General features: G+C 48.4%; 1 long non-coding RNA gene across 3 annotated transcripts; it reads right to left on the bottom strand.

Annotated features, from left to right (window-relative positions):
• Positions 1-1,526: 1,526 nt before the first annotated feature.
• LOC109778348 (uncharacterized) lies at positions 1,527-4,712 on the bottom strand. 3 transcript variants are annotated; one of them, XR_005769207.3, is made up of 5 exons: positions 4,175-4,712; positions 3,437-3,550; positions 2,811-2,890; positions 2,475-2,533; positions 1,527-1,962 (listed from the first exon to the last, which is right to left on the bottom strand). It is a non-coding gene; the product is annotated as an uncharacterized lncRNA (long non-coding RNA). The 3 variants fall into 3 exon arrangements; XR_012203693.1 differs by having other exon boundaries at positions 2,475-2,690; XR_012203692.1 differs by having other exon boundaries at positions 1,696-1,983.
• Positions 4,713-23,331: the final 18,619 nt, after the last annotated feature.

A 23,331-nucleotide genomic window follows, 5' to 3' on the forward strand; every position in this document is an offset into this window, starting at 1 on the left:
TCCGGACACGGGTCGAAGTCTTCAATCTTGTATCTTCATAGTCCAACAGTCCGGCCAAAGGATAGAGTCCGGCTATCCGAGGACCCCCTAATCCAGGACTCCCTCAGTAGCCCCTGAACCAGGCTTCAATGACGATGAGTCCGGCGCGCAGATTGTCTTCGGCATTGCAAGGCGGGTTCCTCCTCCGAATACTCCATGGAAGATTTCGAACACAAGGATAGTGTGCGGCTCTGCAAAAAAAATTCCAGATACCACCGTAGAGAGAATAATATTTCCACAAATCTAATCTGCTGACACATTCTGCAGCATGACATCATGCTACGGCCCGGTCATTATTCGAACCGTTTTTCTCAACCAGCCACGGCACATATTGCGAGGCGGTTTTTTGGCACGTCTTGTCGAAGCAGAGATCGTGTCCCCTTATCACGGGATTCTCATCAATACGGGTGTGGGTAACCCAACCGCGCCATCAATTACGGCGCTTGGGGAATAAGCGGTTTTACCAGGCAAGTGGGGAGGCGCAGAATCCCTGCTGCCTTTATAAGGGGATAAGGACTCCCTTTCGCACCCACGCTTTCTACTTCCCGATTCATTCCCCTCCGCCCAAGCTCCAGCGCCCAAGCGTTCATCTTCTCTGCCCACAAAAGGCCTTCCGAAGATGTCCGGATCCGGAGCAGGAGGCAAATGGATGGCCTCCACCGTCCGAGAGAAGGATATCAAAAAGCTTTGGGAGGTCGGGTATTTGGCCAAGAAAATCAGCCACCGTCTCCCGACGGCGAGACATATCGTCCCTACTCCGGAACCCCTCGAGACGGTTGTATTCCTCCCTCACTTTGTCCGTGGGCTAGGGTTTCCCCTCCACCCGTTCGTTCGCGGCATCATGCATTACTATGGGATCGATCTTCACGATCTGTCCCCTAATTCCTTCCTCAACATCTCGACATTCATTGTCGTGTGCGAGGCTTCCTCCGCATCTCGCCACACTTCGGCTTATGGCTAAAGATTTTTAATGTGAAGCCCAAGGTGGTGGGCGGCGAGCACGCCGAGTGCGGGGGCGCTATGGTGAGCAAGATGCCCAATGTCATATGGCCAACAGGAACCTTTAATGATTCTGTCAAGGAGTGGCAACAGCAGTGGTTTTATATCACTGAGCCGCGCGGCACGGAATGGGCCGCTATTTCCGAGTTTCGATCCGGTGCCCCCCTGCGGCTTACATCCTAGGTCAAGAAGCACTACAACAGGAACCCCCCTTTAGCAACACAACAATGCGTTGTCGTTTGTCCATATAAGCGTTGCTACGGTCTACACCAACGGATTAGTATGTGTTGTCGTAGGTGGCGTTGGAAGGGTCTACAACAACATATATAGATCCGTTGGTAATCTGAAGAATAATGTGTTGCAAGGCAACAACAGATCCATGCAACACTTCTATGCGTTGTTGCTGGTACAATAGAATAACCTCCTTATATAATCAATTATAACAGGAGGTAGTTTGAATGGCAGTACAAGGCACAACTTCAGTATACTTGAGAGAGTGGAAATGAACGAATATATTGATTCAATTGCACAATCTGTTACATTGCAATGCAAGTATCATCATTAGGAGTACATCACTTTCTTAGAAAATACACTTTACATAATATAAAATTTCTAGAAATTGAAAGAATTATTTTCGACTCTCCTCCAAGTACCAAGCATCAACATATAGGGGCTTCTGGCTTGCGCCCATGCTAGCCCTACCAAAGCTAGGCTCGCCAAATTTTTGGCTGACAAATTCGCCGCCGTCATCTCACCAAGAGTTGGAGCAGCAAACTGAAGCAGGACCAAAGTTGGCGTCCATCCAAATGCTGGCCAACGCACTTTGCCAATAATTTGGCACGGCGGCTCTTGGCTCTGAACCAAACAGATCCATATTCTCCAAGTATCCAAGTAACCATGTACTGTATTATTGAACTTCTCAACCTACAATGAAAAAACATAATACTATTCTGGCATTTATTTGAAATTTGAAGTTTAAATATACATGCTATGAGTTGTACCTAAAGGATCCATATAAAAATAACCAGTGTGCAAGAAAAGATCGTTGGGAGAAAACTACAAGCTTATGTATGTCTGACAAATAACTTCGTACATAATAAAACACCAAGCATCGCTGAGCAATCTGATGTACATGTACACTGTGAACAACCATCAACATGCATGTCCTACTAACAATTATCCAAAGATCGTATTGTATCAACAATGAGATGAATTCAGCAACCAACTATTAGATAAATAGGTAACCAGTAATATCAACTACACAGGGTTGAATAATTCTATTTTCCAAAGGTCTATGCATTAATTAGTTTTGCATCACCAATGCGTGTGTATTAATCATGCTTGGTATGGTGTATTAGGATTTAGGAGAAACAAACTCAATGCCAACAGCTCAAAAATCATTAAATAATCCACCTCATGCAAAACTTCGTACTTACTTGATAACTAAATGTTATACTTTAGTATTTCCCAATCCATGAATCAAGATTCTCAGAACCTGTAGAAGCAACAACATGACAAAGAAACGCATCATCAGATTGGGGCTTCTCTAGGAAAAAGTAGGAGAGTCCTGTTCTAGAGAAGGTTGGACCCTAGATGTTTACAGAAAAATAAAAAGAAATTAATATGCCCCTCTTTTATTCTTCAAGACAAACCTAGTACAAAAGATGATTACATATTTTAGAAATGCATCAGAGGTGACCAATGTAATGGTTGAACAATCTGAATAAAAGCAGAACTAAGTAATGGCTAAACAATGTTTTGTCAGTGCGTACCCAGTCCAATGTGGCATATGCTATAATCAAGAAATTTGATCCTTGTCGCCACTTGGCCCTCTAATCATGTATCATTTGTCCTGTCATTGAATAACTGATCATCAATACCTATATGAATGTACAAAATATGGGACTGGACAAAATTTAAGACTGTATAAATAGATATATATATATATTGGCACACTTAACTAGCAAAGATTCGCTGGACCAGTTAGTGTAAAATTAAGGATATATAATAAATAAGAATGCAACATCATGAGAAGAAGAAAATGAAACTGAAACCAGGGGAGAGTGTATCAAGAAATGAATGGGTTGCCCCACTTTCTCTGGCATTGTAGTAAGATGTACATATCCATCTGCCCCTGAAGATGCACGCTGTTAAAGCAAGTAACTCCCTTGAATAATCAGGCAAGGCAAGCTAAATATTTCACCACAATCTTATCTATTTGCGCATCTAGTTTGAAACCTGAGCTGTATGAGTATTTAGAGACTAATGACTGTTAGCTGACATTTCGCAGGCACAGAAAATGCAAGGGGAAAATCACATGATGATATACAGGTGGAAAATATATTTAGATACAGTCGACACAAATCTTATTGGTTGCCTGGTAAGTTTTCCTACTAACCTCCATGTCATGGAGTAGTACAACTCCAGCACGTAAGTGACTTCCAGAGCTCGGAGATTTCATGGTATGACAACCTGAAGCCAATGTCGAGGCAGCCTGGAGCTCCTCCATATCCTCCAGAACAAAGATGATGATGTCAATAGAGTTCATCATAGGTTCAATGCATGTTTTATCTTGATAACAGAAGGGGAAAAGCATTAGCAGCTGAATCATACTTGCATTACGGGCTTATAAGGTAATTTGTTTCAGATCCAACCTACAGTCCAGATTAACAGTCGAAACAATATAGCAGGGCCGGGGTGGCGCAACACTGTCATGCCCGAGCGGGCAGCAGCACACACACGTGATTTAGTGGGCCTACAGACCGTAGGCGAGGGAACCACGCCGGCCACCGTTGCGACTAGGGTTAAGAATAAATCATTTGTATATATAACATGAAGGTATGGTTAGAAGCCTTGGTGTGCAGCACGATTCATCTATGCGTGCAAATCAACCAATAGGGTACCTGTACATTATCGTTTTTGCTGGTTTGCGTTGAAGGTGAACATGTGTTACAGCCAAAACCTGTGTTACTAGTAGTTTGAAGTTGCAAATAATTTTTTCCACAACGTGATCTTAAATAATAATCAGTTAAAGGTGCATGACAGTAGTAGCTATGTTGGAACATCTATCACAGATTACGGCAGAATATAAGGATTCAGAGGAACCGAGCAAGTCCCTCAAGATGTGTGTTGTTACCGACGGTGCGATGTTGCTCTTGCTGGCTCCACCTCCTCCTCCCTCTCTCCGTCACCAGCGGCGATGGGATCCGTTTCTCCCAGAGCCAAGTGGTGCACTCGTGACTTGGGGGAGCTTGTGGCGACCAGTGGTAATCCATGCGGCGGGGTTCACGGCAGCATCTGTGGCGTCAAGGTGTCTCCTCCGGGGCGCCGGCGGTGGTGCCGGCTTGCATCGGAGAGGAGGAGGGAGTGGCCGGTGGTGTGGGGATCTGCTGCTCTCGTGTGGGCTTGGGCTCAGATCTGACTGCGGGAGTTCGGCGGCGGCGGCGGTGGCTGCTCGGCGCAGGCATGGCGGCCTGCTACAGGCCTGCAGCCATCGTGGTACGTGGAGGCTGGGGGTTGCGGTGGGGCTGGCTGGTGGTGGCGCTAGAAGGTGGTCGTCAAAAAGAATTTGGAGGTGGCGGCGGCAGAGTCGTGGTGATGGAAGTTTGGGCGAGAGAGAGAGAGAGAGATAGATCAGGCGAGAGGGAGATGGTGGATAGAAAAGTTTCGCTCCCATCTTTTCACTTGGCGCTTGATATTTTGATGGACGAGGTATAGGGGGAGGTGGGTACCGGGAGGTTACTTAAGTGTGGGATGTGTGGGAGGTTGAACAAACAACGCATGTTGTCATATCGTTGGTACATATGTGTTGGTATAAGGAGGCGCCGGGACCAGCATATCCGGCCGTCCCACTTCTGACGAAGATGCTGGTCCCGGCGCCTTACAAGGTGCCGAAGAAGACGGCCGAGAAGGAGGCCAAAAAGACCCGGGGCGGCCTTCGTCGCCGCGGCACTTCGGACACAATATCTGAAGGCTCTGATGCCCGTTCCACCTCCGAAGAGGACGAGGAGGAGGAGGAAGATGAATCCCCTGCGGGGGGGAGAAAGAAGAGGATGGCCTCCGTACACTTGGAGGCCGAGCCGCCCAAAAGGGGAAAGGCTCCTCTTCCGGAGGAGTCCACTGCCGCCGCCGACAGCGGCCCGGCGTGGGATCCCAGGGCCCAGCCCCTGGTGAACTCGTAAGTATATAAAATCCGAGTATGTTTATGCGTCCAGACTCATCATGGCATAGTATTTTAACCTAAGCCGTATTTTTTGTAGTCCGGCGAGGTCCCGTACCAAACAATCCTCATCAGAGGATTCGCTGAGCTCGGATGCTATGGAGAGCGGGACGCCCCCAAAGGCCCCTTCCTCCAAACAGGTGCATAACACCGAGGCTTCGTCCCAGAAGGACCCCGGCCAAGGAGGAGAGGAAAAGGCCGTGAAGGCAGCGCCTGGAAGTCAAACTTCAGGGGCCGAACACATGGGGGAGAAAATTCCCATGGGAGCTGACCGCGGGGGCCATTTTGAATTCGGCTCCCAGCCGGGTGCAGTTCCGGAGACCAATACGGCTCCAGAATCCGGCAGGCGGCCTCTCCCAGCTGGAGGGGGCATACCGGCAACCTCTGTCCAACCAGAGGTGTCGGATGCTTTGTTGGTGGCGCTGAAGAGCGCCTCCATCGTTGATGAACACCGTGCCATTATGGGTGCGGTGATTGAGAATATTCAGTCTGCTGAGAGTGAACTGAATGGAGCCTGTATCAGCCTTATAAGAGGCTTTGAGGCATGTTTTATGAGTTTTCAAAGAGTGTCATAGTATAGATAGTAGCCCCTGATACACTGTTCGGTGAAAGAAAGAACCGGGCAGAGGATCGAATTTATGTTCGCAGGAAGACTCATTGAATGACATCTATTTCTCTTCTGTTATAAGCCGGCGTCTGTAGCGGCTGCTTCCTCTCATACTGCGGAGATCTCCGGACTGAATCAAAGTCTGGAGCGGGCCAAAGAAGAACTTGGCCAGTTGAAAATGCAGTTGGGGGATAAACAAGGTATGCACAAGTCTTGTTCGCGTTTATTGCGAATGAATTTTCAGTATGATGAAATAAGCTTCATGATTTGCGCTAGGGATGGTGACCGAAGTCGAGGCTCTTAAGAAGGGTGTGCCCGAGGCCGAGAAAAAGGCAGCCGCAGAGCAAGCTCTTCGTGAGAAGCACGGGGCCAGGGTTATTAAAGCTGAGCAGGAGCTGCAAGAGGCCGTGAGGAAATGCGAGACCTTGGAGCAGAGTTTAACGGAGAAAGAATCCGAACTCACCGAGGCGCATCAGGCCACGAATGATGCCCGGGGGGAAACCGAAAGCGCCCTGCAGGGGATCCAAGAGGCGAGAAAGATCGCGGCGGGTAAGGCTTTTTCCATGTATAGCAAGTATTTGAGGGGGAAATTATGTTTCTAATTTTGAATTCGGATTTCTCCAGGGGTATTTGCGGAGCTGCCCCACAGCATATCGGATGCCGCCCAATTCTACCGAGCCGAAGAAAGGAACACTGCGGATAAGCTCTTCTGGTCGCAGTATTTGGCACCGAATTATCTGGTGCCTTTTGCCAATCAACTGAAACAGCTGATCGAACTGCATAAGGCGGCGGAACTAGCCATGAAAGATTTGGTTATCCGGTTATGGCTTGCCGAGCCGATTCCAAGCAGCTACTTTGGGCTCGTGAAGCGGCTTGTAAGCACTTGCCCTCGACTTGACGTCATCAAGCGATCGGTTTGCATAGAAGGTGCGCGAATGGCTTTCGCCCGCGCAAAGGTGCACTAGGGGAAGATGGATGCTGAGAAGCTGATGACCGAAGGGCCGCCAGAGGGGAAGGAGCACCGCAAGCCCGAATTATATTATGAAAGTGTCCTAAAAGGATCCTACCTTGCAGCGGAGCTATGCACCAAGGACATTATATTTCCATGAATGCCAATCATGTTGTCCCTTGTAATGTTTGAACAAGGTCATTTATTTATTGCCTGTTATATAAAAGTTTACCCTCCTGTGCGGCCGTTTTATATGTTAAACCTGAGAGTTGGCCAGTCGTCGGCTTCTGCCCCCACGTGAGAAGTACGGGGGTGTTCGGGATAAACCTGAGCACTCTTTATCCCAATTTTGGGTCCTTCGAAGGAGGTGCTCAGCACAACAAACCAGGCAATCGGACTATAAGGCTTTATCACTCTCACTTAGCCATAGGAGCTTTCGTAAGGTAGGCGCAGCCCCTGGTGTTCGGAAGACCGTACTAGGGGCTCTATAAGCACCTGATCGGAGGAAAAACCGATCCATCGCACGCTGCATTGGTTATGGCATTGTGCGGGAGAAATCCTTAAAGATTTTGTGACCTCTCGAACAGCTGACCAGCTCTCGCTGTATCATGACAGTCAGTTTTCGGCTTTCTCTACTGAGGTGCTCGTCCGGAAGAACCGGGACAAAATCGCAGTAGTTCTCCCAGTGCTACCTTAGCCGATATAGCGGAACGTAAGGTACCAAAACATGGGAGCCGGGCAAACCCAACTATTGACCCAAGACATGATTCGGAGCTGATGCATATAATGCTATAGGTTCGGGGTGTCGAACTTCCATGAAGGTGTTCGGACTTTATTGCCGTGTTATGGGCAAAACGAAGCCCCTGGCATATTTTAAGGCATATCGCTGTGTACAGATGCCAATTGACAAAAGAATTTCAATAAGAAATAACAGCAGGTAAGCACCATATAAATTCACATGTTGTATTTGAATAGTATGTCTATGCGTATGAGTACAGGTAATGTGATAAAAAAAGGAATACAATTGCGGAACCTGCTAAGACCAGGGGGGAAGAAGCTGAGTGCGGATCCGTAATATAGCCGGATGGTCATTGCGGGGAATGTCTAGGGATTCCCTTGTGCGTTCAAGCTGCCTCCGCATCGCCCGTCCTGGTCGGCGCAAAGGTGAACATGCGAAGGAAATGTAAAAAATATTTGCGTGCCGGAGAGCGGTTGAGCCGCTGAGTGCGGCTTGTCCTGGCCTTCGCCGGAGTGTTTAATCGAGCTCTGGACGAGCCGGGCTATCCTTCCGTGAAGTAGTTCGGAGTTCCTTGACGGTGTCCGGGAGCTTGGACGTCGATTCGAGGTTCGGCTGCAAGATGCTGCTCGTTGCTTCTGCTGTTAAGGCAGTGGTGTACTTGTTGGTGCCGAGGGAAGGTTCGGCCTTGCCATTAACCGTGATGATGCCGCGTGGACCAGGCATCTTGAGCTTATGGTAGGCATAATGTGGCACCGCGTTGAATCGAGCGAACGCGGTTCGTCCGAGCAGTGTCTGATAATCACTGCGGAAAGGGACGATTTCGAAGATTAACTCTTCGGAACGGTAATTTTCTGGTGATCTGAAGACTACCTCAAGGGTAATGGAGCCTGTACAGCTGGCTTCGGCACATGGTATAATGCCTCTGAAAGTGGCTTTAGTGGGTTTGATCACCGAATGATCGATGCCCATCTTGCGCACTGTGTCCTGGTAAAGCAGATTTAGACTGCTGCCTCCGTCCATAAGGACTCGTGTGAGGTGGAACCCGTCAATTATTGGGTCGAGGACTAGTGCGGCTGGATTGCCCTGATTGGCGTTAACCGGACGATCCATGCGGTTGAAGGTGACCGGCCCTAGTTTATATTGTGGGACGACTAGTTCCGTTAAGTCGGCATCCCTAAGGGTGCATATCCGGTCCGATTTGGGAATTTGGGTGGTGTTTACCACATTCACCGATTGAATATGCGGGGGAAATTTCTTTTGCCCTCCTGTGTTCGGTGATCTGGGCTCTTCGCCGCCATCACCGCTTTGAGACCCCCCTTCTCCGTTTTTGGCGCCTGCCCTGCCGGCTTGTTTGAAGACCCAGCATTCTCTGTTGGTATGGGTGGCTGGCGTTCCTGGGGTGCCATGAATTTGGCATTGGCGATCGAGTATGCGGTCCAGACTGGATGGACCCGAATTGTTATTTTTGAGTGGCCCTTTCCGCTGACCGGACTTTGAGCCCCTAAACCCGGCATTAACTGCCGTATCTTCGGCGTTTTCACCATATTTGCGGCGCTTGTGTTTGTTGCGTCGTGGTTTGCCGTTGCTATCCCTGGCTTCTGATATGCCAGGTTTGCTTGCTGTATTGTTACTACGAGCCAACCAGCTATCTTCGCCCGCGCAAAAGCGGGTCATAAGTGTCGTGAGGGCTACCATGGATTTTGGCTTCTCTTGGCCGAGGTGCCGGGCGAGCCATTCGTCGCGAATGTTATGCTTAAATGCCGCTAAGGCCTCTGCATCCGGACAGTTGACAATTTGGTTCTTCTTAGTTAGGAACCGGGTCCAGATTTCCTGGCCTATTCCCCTGGCTGCTGAGTTATATGACTTAAATCGTCAGCATCCGCCGGTCGCACATAAGTGCCCTGGAGATTGTCCAGGAATGCATCTGCCAGTCTCTCCCAACTTCCAATGGAGTTTGCCGGCAAGCTATTGAGCCAATGCCGAGCCGGCCCTTTGAGTTTTAGCGGGAGATACTTGATGGCATGTAAATCATCCCCGCGGGCCATGTGAATGTGGAGGAAGAAGTCTTCTATCCATACTGCGGGGTCTGTAGTACCATCATATGATTCAATGTTTACAGGTTTAAACCCTTCTGGGAATTTGTGATCCATTACTTCATCGGTGAAGCATATAGGGGGTGTGCGACGCCTCTGTGCCGGGCTATGTCACGACGTAGTTCATACGAGTCTTGTCTGCTGTATTCGGCCCGGCCGGATTTACTTTTAGTGTATCCGGCGTGACGATCATCGTCCCGCGTTGGGGCGCACCCCATGATCCGTAGATCGATCTTGCATGTTTGCTTTGTTTTCCAATACGTCTCGCAGGTCCCGCGTGTTGCCCCGGGCCTTGGTATTTTTGGTTGAATGGCGGCGGGGTGCGGGCTGGACTTTGGGCTGATATGCCTCTCTGTCTCGGCCACGAGGTGGCCGATCAGCCGCATCGTACGCTGGTGATGTAGGTTTCAATGCTTCCTCCTCGAGTTGGGGTAGCAACCTGCGCTTTGGGTAACTCTTGGTTGGGCGCTCGAGTTCGTATTCCTCGGCCGCCAGGACTTCAGTCCATCTATCCGCTAGCAGATCTTGATCAGCTCGAAGCTGTTGTTGCTTTTTCTTCAGGCTGTTTGCTGTGGCTATAAGCCAGCGCTTGAAGCGCTCCTGCTCGACGGGATCCTCAGGCACGATAAATTCTTCGTCGCCGAGGCTCACCTCGTCTTCGGAGAGAGGCATGTAATTGTCATCCTCTGATTCTCCGTCTGCTGCCTGTTCCGGAGGGCTAGCTTGTTCATCCTCCCGCTCGAGGTCTGGCTGGAGGGGATTATCGTCGTCTTCGGCACTATCTGGAGCGTTATTGTCTCTTGTGCCGGTATCGCTGCTTTTGCTTGGTGGGACTTAGAGCGGCGCCGCTGACCTCGGTGCTTGGATTGCTTCTTGGGGGGGGGGATTATCCTCCGTTGTCTTATCGCCATCCCCTTCTTTGGGGGTGTCCACCATGTATATGTCATACGATGAGGTGGCAGTCCAGCGCCCTGTGGGCGGTGGTTCTTGTTCGTCTCCTGCATCGTCGTCCATACCGTCGATGTCTTCGGAGCCGAAGTCGAGCATGTCGGTTAAATCGTCGACAGTGGCTACTAAGTGGGTGGTGGGTGTTGGAAATATGCCCTAGAGGCAATAATAAATGGTTATTATTATATTTCTTTGTTCATGGTAATTGTCTATTGTTCATGCTATAATTGTGTTATCCGGAAATCATAATGCATGTGTGAATACATAGACCACAACGTGTCCCTAGTAAGCCTCTAGTTGACTAGCTCGTTGATCAACAGATAGTCATGGTTTCCTGACTATGGACATTGGATGTCATTGATAACGGGATCACATCATTAGGAGAATGATGTGATGGACAAGACCCAATCCTAAGCATAGCTCAAAGATCGTGTAGTTCGTTTGCTAGAGCTTTTCCAATGTCAAGTATCTTCTCCTCAGACCATGAGATCGTGCAACTCCCGGATACCGTAGGAGTACTTTGGGTGTGCCAAACGTCACAACGTAACTGGGTGACTATAAAGGTACACTACGAGTATCTCCGAAAGTGTCTGTTGGGTTGGCACGGATCGAGACTGGGATTTGTCACTCCGTATGACGGAGAGGTATCTCTGGGCCCACTCGGTAATGCATCATCATAATGAGCTCAATGTGGCTAAGGAGTTAGTCACGGGATCATGCATTGCGGTACGAGTAAAGAGACTTGCCGGTAACGAGATTGAACAAGGTATTGGGATACCGACGATCGAATCTCGGGCAAGTAACATACCGATTGACAAAGGGAATTGTATACGGGATTGATTGAATCCTCGACATCGTGGTTCATCCGATGAGATCATCGTGGAACATGTGGGAGACAACATGGGTATCCAGATCCCGCTGTTGGTTATTGACCGGAGAGGCGTCTCGGTCATGTCTGCATGTCTCCCGAACCCGTAGGGTCTACACACTTAAGGTTCGGTAACGCTAGGGTTGTAGAGATATGAGTATGCGGAAACCCGAAAGTTGTTCGGAGTCCCGGATGAGATCTCGGACTTGACAAGGAGTTCTGGAATGGTCCGGAGGTGAAGAATTATATATAGGAAGTCAAGTTTCGGCCACCGGGAAAGTTTCGGGGGTCACGGTATTGTACCGGGACCACCGGAAGGGTCCCGGGGGTCCACCGGGTGGGGCCACCTATCCCGGAGGGCCCCATGGGCTGAAGTGGGAAGGAAACCAGCCCTTAGTGGGCTGGGGCGCCCCCCATGGGCCTTCCCCCTGCGCCTAGGGTTGGAAACCCTAGGGTGGGGGGCGCCCCCCATGGGCCTTCCCCCTGCGCCTAGGGTTGGAAACCCTAGGGTGGGGGGCGCCCCACTTGCCTTGGGGGGCAAGTCTCCCCCCTGGCCGCCGCCCCCCCTCCAGATGGGTTCTTGGCCGGTGCCCCCCCCCTCCCAGGGGCCTATATAAAGGGGGGGAGGGAGGGCAGCAGTACTACAGCCTTTGGCGCCTCCCTCCTCCCCTGCAACACCTCTCCCTCTCGCAGAAGCTCGGCGAAGCCCTGCCGAGATCCCGCTACATCCACCACCACGCCGTCGTGCTGCTGGATCTCCATCAACCTCTCCTTCCCCCTTGCTGGATCAAGAAGGAGGAGACGTCGCTGCTCCGTACGTGTGTTGAACGCGGAGGTGCCGTCCGTTCAGCACTCGGTCATCGGTGATTTGGATCACGGCGAGTACGACTCCATCAACCTCGTTCATTGGAACGCTTCCGCTCGCGATCTACAAGGGTATGTAGATGCACTCCTTTCCCCTCGTTGCTAGTATACTCCATAGATGGATCTTCGTGAGCGTAGGAAAATTTTAAAATTCTACTACGATCTCCAACAGTGGCATCATGAGCCAGGCCTATGCGTAGTTACTATGCACGAGTAGAACACAAAGCAGTTGTGGGCGTAGATGTTGCCAATTCTTCTTGCCGCTACTAGTCTTATCTTGTTTCAGCGGTATTGTAGGATGAAGCGGCCCGGACCGACCTTACACCTACGCTTACGTGAGACAGGTTCCACCGACTGAGATGCACTAGTTGCATAAGGTGGCTAGCGGGTGTCTGTCTCTCCCACTTTAGTCGGAACGGATTCGATGAAAAGGGTCCTTATGAAGGGTAAATAGAAATTGGCACATCACGTTGTGGTTTTACGTAGGTAAGAAACGTTCTTGCCAAAAACCTATTCAAGCCACGTAAAAACTTGCAACAACAATTAGAGGACGTCTAACTTGTTTTTGCAGCATGTGCTATGTGATGTGATATGGCTAGAAGATGTGATGAATGATATGTGTGATGTATGAGATTGATCATATTCTTGTAATAGGAATCACGACTTGCATGTCGATGAGTATGACAACCGGCAGGAGCCATAGGAGTTGTCTTTATTATTTTGTATGACCTGCGTGTCATTGAATAACGCCATGTAAATTACTTTACTTTATTGCTAAACGTGTTAGCCTGTAACATCCCAAATTTTCAATTTGGTATGTTATACATAGATCATCATTGCATATCATATTTTATTGCATTTTGACAAATCCTCGATAAATCCTAAGCAACTCAAGGACCCTCGGAGAGAGTTGGGGATTTTCTCGAATTTTCATATTTGATTTTCATCAAATTATAAAACGAGGATTTTGGTTTTCATAATTTTTCTCTCCGGAAAAATATTTCATTTTTAATAAATGAGAGGAGAAAATATGACTTCTCCAAAACGAGGAAAAGTGTTAAAATCATTTATTGGAATTTATTCAGATTTTATTTGCAATTTTATTGCATTATAAAAATATTGCATGTTTTCAAAAATTTATTTTGTGTCAAAAAATGTTCACCCTATTCTAGATTTTCTAACTAGACGGGGAAAATTCGTTTTATCTTTTTTGGACTTTTATTTATTTTTCTACGAATTTTTCCGCAGAACGTATTTAAAAAAAATCGCCGGCCCACCCGCCGTCTCCTTCCCTGCGACAACGCCCGCCGCCGCCCGGTGTCCATGGCGAGCACGGGAACCCCGGTGCCCCCTTCCCCAAGCCGCCGAACCCCCCCCCCCCTTCTATATATACCCCCCTGCCTCCTCCTCTTACCCCGCCGCCCGCACCCGAACCCCGCCGCCGCCCGCGCCGGAAGCCCGCGCCGCCGTCGCCGCCGCTCGCCGACCACGCCGCCGGAGCCGCCCCTCGCCGCCCGATCCTGCCGCCCCTCGCCGGAGCACGGGAGCCCCGCCGGAGCTCTGTCCCGACGAGGTAGACCTCGCCTCGTTTTGCCGGTTTTGTTTAAAAAAAACCCCTAGATCGTTTTTTTTTTCTTTTTTCGGTTTTGTGATTTTGTGAACGTTTTAACGAACGCGTTCGTCGGTTTTTCTCTGTTAACGAACGTCCGTTCTTTAACCGTTCGTCCGTTTTTCTTTTTTCGTCGGATTTTCCGCGATTTTCTCAGATTCGATTTCTGATCGAATCTTCGTTTCTGTTTAACTTTTCGCTCGTTTATCGGAATCAGGCGATTCAAGCGCCTAGAGTTTCGTCTCGAAATTCTCTTTCCGTTTAACCTACTCAAACAAGTTTTTGCTAGTGTAAAATTTGACCTAGATCCAGATTAGTAAATGAAGCTTGTTTCTTTCGCCGTTTGACTTTCGTTGCTTCGTTCGAGTTGATTCTTTTTGCAAACCAGAGTTCTTAAGTTGAACTTTCTGGTTGGATCTTTCATTCGAGTTTTACCTGTGCATTAGATGAGTACTGATTGTCTGCTTGTTTGTTTGCGATAGAGTACCCGGAGTGTGCCGCTTGTTACTTCGAATCGCTAGGTTTCGCGGATCATCAGCAAGGCAAGTAACACTTTGATCATACTTTCCATACCCAGTTTTATTGCATTAGATCTATTCCTCAAACACTTGCATGGTTAGGATCTAATTAAATTGTGGGTTTTTGGGAAGTAGTTGAGGTAGTACCTATTACCTGTTCTTTTATCAAACCCTTGGGAGTTACTTCTACGTTGCAATTATATTGCCATGCTATGCTCGTAGACGTGGATTGGGTTTGAGAGATATTCATGACAGATGTGAGATTGTTATTAATGGTTTACCTAAGGTGGCAACTAAAACTCACATCTGGGTGGATTGAGGCACCTGGAGAATCCAGTGTTGTCTGTTTGTATAAGGACCGCCACCCAGGCTCAAAGGGATCATAAGATTATTCATGCTGGAAACTTCCGTGTGTAGCCACAAGCTATTATGGGCTCTAGCATAGTTGAGTAGGTTACATGATCTCTTGAAGAGGTGGGCTAGCAGATGTAGGGGAAAGTAGGTGTACCGGTCCACCCGGAGTAAAGAGTGATTGTTCCTGAAAGACTGTGTCTCGGTCATCCGTTTCTCAAACATCATGCAGTGCGAGAATCAAGCGGAGGCGATCGAGTCTTGTGGGGAAAAGTGCACAAACCTCTGCAGAGTGTACAAACTAATCATGGTTAGCCGTGTCCCCGGTTATGGACAACTTGAGTATCTAGTACCTGGATTATCATTTGAATCTCATCACCATGTTACTTTAATTAATTTTGTTGGGTTAATGATGACTTCTTAATTGGGATTGAGATGATGTCAACCATCTCAATGTTTCACAACCACCATGATAGTTAAATAAAATTTATTCCTTTGAAGTAGGGGAAAATTGGCTTTTCGCATAAAACTTAACCATTGAGCTTTCCACCAGCCATATATGCATGTAGTATAGCATTATTATTGTTCATTACTCTCTATGTGTTACTTTGCCAGCATATTCTATGTGCTGACCCGTTTTCGGGCTGCAACGTTTCATGTTGCAGACTTTTCAGACGACGAGTAAGGTGCCTTAGGTCGTGGTCTTATACTCAGTGATGCCGCTGGAGTTGATGGACTCACTTATCTTCCAAGTCTTCCGCTGTTATCGTTTTTAGATGGCCTTAAGCCATATTTATCATACTTAATCTCTTTGGAGATATTCGATGTAATAAGTGTGTGATTGCTACTCTGTTATAAATCCTCCATTTGTACTGTGCGTGTCAGCATTACTGATCCAGGGATGACACTGGTGCACAGCAGCACAGACCATTTGAGGTCTGGTCGCTACATAGCCGTAGAAGTAGAAGTAATCGTTGGCGTGACAACTTCATGAAGACACAATGATGGAGATCATGGTGTCATGCCGGTGACGAAGATGATCATGGTGCCCCGAAGATGGAGATCAAAGGAGCAAAATGATATTGGCCATATCATGTCACTATTTGATTGCATGTGATGTTTATCATGTTTTGCATCTTATTTGCTTAGAACGACGGTAGTAAGTAAGATGATCCCTTATAATAATTTCAAGTAAGTGTTCCCCCTAACTGTGCACCGTTGCGAAGGTTCATTGTTTCGAAGCACCACGTGATGATCGGGTGTGATAGATTCTAACGTTCGCATACAACGGGTGTTGACGAGCCTAGCATGTACAGACATGGCCTCGGAACACACGCAATACACTTAGGTTGACTTGACGAGCCTAGCATGTACAGACATGGCCTCGGAACACGGAGGACCGAAAGGTCGAGCATGAGTCGTATAGAAGATACGATCAACATGGAGATGTTCACCGATCTTGACTAGTCCGTCTCACGTGATGATCGGACACGGCCTAGTTAACTCGGATCATGTTTCACTTAGATGACTAGAGGGATGTCTATCTGAGTGGGAGTTCATTGAATAATTTGATTATATGAACTTAATTATCATGAACTTAGTCTAAAATCTTTACAATATGTCTTGTAGATCAAATGGCCCACGTTGTCCTCAACTTCAACGCGTTCCTAGAGAAAACCAAGTTGAAAGACGATGGCAGCAACTATACGGACTGGGTCCGGAACCTGAGGATCATCCTCATAGCAGCCAAGAAAGATTATGTCTTAGAAGCACCGCTAGGTAAAGCACCAATCCCAGAGAACCAAGACGTTATGAACGCTTGGCAATCACGTGCTGATGATTACTCCCTCGTTCAGTGCGGCATGCTTTACAGCTTAGAACCGGGTCTCCAAAAGTGTTTTGAGAAACATGGAGCATATGAGATGTTCGAAGAGCTGAAAATGGTTTTCCAAGCTCATGCCCGGGTCGAGAGATATGAAGTCTCCGACAAGTTCTTCAGCTGTAAAATGGAGGAGAATAGTTCTGTTAGTGAGCACATACTCGGAATGTCTGGGTTGCACAACCGCTTGTCTCAGCTGGGAGTTAATCTCCCGGATGACGCGGTCATTGACAGAATCCTTCAGTCGCTTCCACCAAGCTACAAGAGCTTTGTGATGAACTTCAATATGCAGGGGATGGAAAAGACCATTCCCGAGGTATATTCAATGCTGAAATCAGCGGAGGTGGAGATCAGAAAAGAACATCAAGTGTTGATGGTGAATAAAACCACTAAGTTCAAGAAGGGCAAGGGTAAGAAGAAATTCAAGAAGGACGGCAAGGGAGTTGCCGCGCCCGGTAAGCCAGTTGCCGGGAAGAAGTCAAAGAATGGACCCAAGCCTGAGACTGAGTGCTTTTATTGCAAGGGAAGTGGTCACTGGAAGCGGAACTGCCCCAAATACTTAGCGGACAAGAAGGCCGGCAACACCAAAGGTATATGTGATATACATGTAATTGATGTGTACCTTACCAGTACTCGTAGTAGCTCCTGGGTATTTGATACCGGTGCGGTTGCTCATATTTGTAACTCAAAACAGGAACTGCGGAATAAACGGAGACTGGCAAAGGACGAGGTGACGATGCGCGTCGGGAATGGTTCCAAGGTCGATGTGATCGCCGTCGGCATGCTACCTCTGCATCTACCTACGGGATTAGTTTTAAACCTCAATAATTGTTTTTCAGTGCCAGCTTTGAGCATGAACATTGTATCTGGATCTCGTTTAATTCGAGATGGCTACTCATTTAAATCCGAGAATAATGGTTGTTCTATTTATTTGAGAGATATGTTTTATGGTCATGCCCCGCTGGTCAATGGTTTATTCTTGATGAATCTCGAACGTGATGTTACACATATTCATAGTGTGAATACCAAAAGATGTAAAGTTGATAACGATAGTCCCACATACTTGTGGCACTGCCGCCTTGGTCACATTGGTGTCAAGCGCATGAAGAAGCTCCATGCAGATGGACTTTTGGAGTCTCTTGATTACGAATCATTTGACACGTGCGAACCATGCCTCATGGGTAAAATGACCAAGACTCCGTTCTCCGGAACAATGGAGCGAGCAACCAACTTATTGGAAATCATACGTACCGATGTGTGCGGTCCAATGAGTGTTGAGGCTCGCGGAGGATATCGTTATGTTCTCACTCTCACTGATGATTTAAGTAGATATGGGTATGTCTACCTAATGAAACACAAGTCTGAAACCTTTGAAAAGTTCAAGGAATTTCAGAGTGAGGTTGAGAATCAACATGACAGAAAAATAAAATTCTTACGATCAGATCATGGTGGAGAATATTTAAGTCATGAATTTGGTGCGCACTTAAGGAAATGTGGAATCGTTTCACAACTCACGCCGCCTGGAACACCTCAGCGAAACGGTGTGTCCGAACGTCGTAATCGCACTCTATTGGATATGGTGCGATCTATGATGTCTCTTACCGATTTACCGCTCTCATTTTGGGGCTATGCTTTAGAGACTGCCACATTCACTTTAAATAGGGCTCCGTCGAAATCCGTTGAGACGACACCGTATGAATTATGGTTTGGGAAGAAACCTAAGCTGTCGTTTCTAAAAGTTTGGGGATGCGATGCTTATGTCAAGAAACTTCAACCTGAAAAGCTCGAACCCAAGTCGGAGAAATGCGTCTTCATAGGATACCCTAAGGAAACTATTGGGTATACCTTCTACCTCAGATCCGAAGGCAAGATCTTCGTTGCCAAGAACGGGTCCTTTCTGGAGAAAGAGTTTCTCTCGAAGGAAGTAAGTGGGAGGAAAGTGGAACTTGATGAGGTGATAGTCACCCCTTCCGTACCGGAGAGTAGCGCAGCGCCGGAAGATGTTCCTGAGGTGCCTACGCCGACTGGGGAGGAAGTTAATGATGATGATCATGAAGCTTCGGATCAAGTTACTACTGAACTTCGTAGGTCCACAAGGACACGTTCCGCACCAGAGTGGTACGGCAACCCTGTCCTGGAAATCATGTTGTTGGACAACGGTGAAACTTCGAACTATGAAGAAGCGATGGCGGGCCCGGATTCCGACAAATGGCTAGAAGCCATGAAATCCGAGATAGGATCCATGTATGAAAATGAAGTATGGACTTTGACTGACTTGCCCAATGATCGGCGAGCCATAGAAAACAAATGGATCTTTAAGAAGAAGACAGACGCGGATGGTAATGTGACCATCTATAAGGCTCAACTTGTCGCTACGGGTTATCGACAAGTTCAAGGGGTTGACTACGATGAGACTTTCTCACCCGTAGCGAAGCTGAAGTCCGTCCGAATCATGTTAGCAATTGCCGCATACTATGATTATGAGATATGGCAGATGGACGTCAAAACGGCATTCCTTAATGGCTTCCTTAAGGAAGAGTTGTATATGATGCAGCCAGAAGGTTTTGTCGATCCTAAGAATGCTAACAAAGTATGCAAGCTCCAGCGCTCAATCTATGGGCTGGTGCAAGCATCTCGGAGTTGGAACATTCGCTTTGATGAGATGATCAAAGCGTTTGGGTTTACACAGACTTATGGAGAAGCCTGTGTTTACAAGAAAGTGAGTGGGAGCTCTGTAGCATTTCTCATATTATATGTGGATGACATACTATTGATGGGAAATAATATAGAATTCTTGGAAAGTATAAAGGCCTATTTGAATAAGTGTTTTTCAATGAAGGACCTTGGAGAAGCTGCTTATATATTAGGCATCAAAATCTATAGAGATAGATCAAGACGCCTCATTGGTCTTTCACAGAGTACGTACCTTGACAAGATATTGAAGAAGTTCAATATGGATCAGTCCAAGAAGGGGTTCTTGCCTGTATTGCAAGCTGTGCAATTGAGCACGGCTCAATGCCCGACCACGGCAGAAGATAGAGAAAAGATGAGTGTCATCCCCTATGCCTCGGCCATAGGGTCTATTATGTATGCCATGCTGTGTACCAGACCTGATGTAAACCTTGCCGTGAGTTTGGTAGGAAGGTACCAAAGTAATCCCGGCATGGAACACTGGACAGCGGTCAAGAATATCCTAAAGTACCTGAAGAGGACTAAGGATATGTTTCTCGTTTATGGAGGTGACGAAGAGCTCGTCGTAAAGGGTTACGTCGACCCTAGCTTCGACACAGATCTGGATGACTCGAAGTCACAAACCGGATACGTGTATATTTTGAATGGAGGAGCAGTAAGCTGGTGCAGTTGCAAGCAAAGCCTCGTGGCGGGATCTACATGTGAAGCAGAGTACATGGCAGCCTCGGAGGCAGCACAGGAAGCATTCTGGATGAAGGAGTTCATTACCGACCTAGGGGTGATTCCCAATGCGTCGGGCCCGATGACTCTCTTCTGTGACAACACTGGAGCTATTGCCCTTGCGAAGGAGCCCAGGTTTCACAGGAAGACCAGGCATATCAAGCGTCGCTTCAACTCCATTCGTGAAAGTGTTCAAAATGGAGACATAGATATTTGTAAAGTACATACGGACCTGAATGTACTAGATCCGTTGACTAAACCTCTCCCTAGAGCAAAACAAGATCAACACCAGGACGCAATGGGTGTTCGATTCATCACAATGTAACTAGATTATTGACTCTAGTGCAAGTGGGAGACTGTTGGAAATATGCCCTAGAGGCAATAATAAATGGTTATTATTATATTTCTTTGTTCATGGTAATTGTCTATTGTTCATGCTATAATTGTGTTATCCGGAAATCGTAATGCATGTGTGAATACATAGACCACAACGTGTCCCTAGTAAGCCTCTAGTTGACTAGCTCGTTGATCAACAGATAGTCATGGTTTCCTGACTATGGACATTGGATGTCATTGATAACGGGATCACATCATTAGGAGAATGATGTGATGGACAAGACCCAATCCTAAGCATAGCTCAAAGATCGTGTAGTTCGTTTGCTAGAGCTTTTCCAATGTCAAGTATCTTCTCCTTAGACCATGAGATCGTGCAACTCCCGGATACCGTAGGAGTACTTTGGGTGTGCCAAACGTCACAACGTAACTGGGTGACTATAAAGGTACACTACGGGTATCTCCGAAAGTGTCTGTTCGGTTGGCACGGATCGAGACTGGGATTTGTCACTCCGTATGACGGAGAGGTATCTCTGGGCCCACTCGGTAATGCATCATCATAATGAGCTCAATGTGGCTAAGGAGTTAGTCACGGGATCATGCATTGCGGTACGAGTAAAGAGACTTGCCGGTAACGAGATTGAACAAGGTATTGGGATACCGACGATCGAATCTCGGGCAAGTAACATACCGATTGACAAAGGGAATTGTATACGGGATTGATTGAATCCTCGACACCGTGGTTCATCCGATGAGATCATCGTGGAACATGTGGGAGCCAACATGGGTATCCAGATCCCGCTGTTGGTTATTGACCGGAGAGGCATCTCGGTCATGTCTGCATGTCTCCCGAACCCGTAGGGTCTACACACTTAAGGTTCGGTAACGCTAGGGTTGTAGAGATATGAGTATGCGGAAACCCGAAAGTTGTTCGGAGTCCCGGATGAGATCCCGGACGTGACGAGGAGTTCCGGAATGGTCCGGAGGTGAAGAATTATATATAGGAAGTCAAGTTTCGGCCACTGGGAAAGTTTCGGGGGTCACCGGTATTGTACCGGGACCACCGGAAGGGTCTCGGGGGTCCACCGGGTGGGGCCACCTATCTCGGAGGGCCCCATGGGATGAATTGGGAAGGGAACCAGCCCTTAGTGGGCTGGGGCGCCCCCCATGGGCCTTCCCCCTGCGCCTAGGGTTGGAAACCCTAGGGTGGGGGGCGCCCCACTTGCCTTGGGGGGCAAGTCTCCCCCCTGGCCGCCGCCCCCCCTCCAGATGGGTTCCTGGCCGGCGCCCCCCCCTCCCAGGGGGCCTATATAAAGGGGGGGAGGGAGGGCAGCAGTACTACAGCCTTTGGCGCCTCCCTCCTCCCCTGCAACACCTCTCCCTCTCGCAGAAGCTCGGCGAAGCCCTGCCGAGATCCCGCTACATCCACCACCACGCCGTCGTGCTGCTGGATCTCCATCAACCTCTCCTTCCCCCTTGCTGGATCAAGAATGAGGAGACGTCGCTGCTCCGTACGTGTGTTGAACGCGGAGGTGCCGTCCGTTCGGCACTCGATCATCGGTGATATGGATCACGGCGAGTACGACTCCATCAACCTCGTTTATTGGAACGCTTCCGCTCGCGATCTACAAGGGTATGTAGATGCACTCCTTTCCCCTCGTTGCTAGTATACTCCATAGATGGATCTTGGTGAGCGTAGGAAAATTTTAAAATTCTACTACGATCTCCAACAGTGGGTGGGGAGCGAATTTCTTCGTCGTCTGCATCCCATTCTAGCCGGACATAGTTTGGCCAAGGGTCTCCTGACAGAGAGAGAGAGACCTTAACGAGTTTAGCACGTCGCCAAAGGGCGAGTGCTGAAAGATATCCGCGGAGGTAAACTCCATGATCGGTGCCGAATCGGATTTGATAGGCACGGACGTAGGCGGCTCGGAGCCCATGGCCGGGGACGAATCCAATGGTTCGGCAACACGGGTCTCGGAGGAGGTGAAGTCAGTATTCGGCTCTATCGCCGCTGAGTGTGCGGCCTCCGTGGCGGGGTCCATCCACCCGTCCTCAGATGGCGCAATTTGTTCCGGATTAAGGGCCGGAGCAGTCGTAGGTGTGATCTCCCGAACACTGTCCGACGACAGAGCTAAGTCATGCTCGTCGTGATTGTGCGGCGCACCTGACATGGGCTCGAATCCGTCGAAGATCAAGTCTCCGCCGATGTCAGCAGTATAGTTCAAGTTTCCAAACCTGACCTGATGGCCAGGGGCGTAGCTCTCGATCTGCTCCATATGGCCAAGCGAGTTGGCCCGTAGTACGAAGCCGCTGAATACGAAGATCTGTCCGGGGAGGAAAACCTCACCCTGGATCGCATCGTTGCCGATGATCGAAGGAGCCATCCAGCCTTACGGTGACGACACAGTGGAACTCTCAATGAAAGCACCAATGTCGGTGTCAAAACCGACGGATCTCGGGTAGGGGGTCCCGAACTGTGCGTCTAAGGTGGATGGTAACAGGAGGCGGGGGACACAATGTTTACCCAGGTTCGGGCCCTCTCGATGGAGGTAATACCCTACTTCCTGCTTGATTGATCTTGATGATATGAGTATTACAAGAGTTGATCCACCACGAGATCGTATAGGCTAAACCCTAGAAGCTAGCCTATGGTATGATTGTTGTTGTCCTATGGACTAAACCCTCCGGTTTATATAGACACCAGAGGGGGCAAGGGTTACACAGAGTCGGTTACAAGGGAGGAGATCTACATATCCGTATTGCCAAGCTTGCCTTCCACGCCAAGGAGAGCCCCATCCGGACACGGGTCGAAGTCTTCAATCTTGTATCTTCATAGTCCAACAGTCCGGCCAAAGGATAGAGTCCGGCTGTCTGAGGACCCCCTAATCCAGGACTCCCTCAC

This window comes from Aegilops tauschii, chromosome 1 (assembly GCF_002575655.3).
Source record: "Aegilops tauschii subsp. strangulata cultivar AL8/78 chromosome 1, Aet v6.0, whole genome shotgun sequence".
NCBI lineage: Eukaryota > Viridiplantae > Streptophyta > Magnoliopsida > Poales > Poaceae > Aegilops > Aegilops tauschii.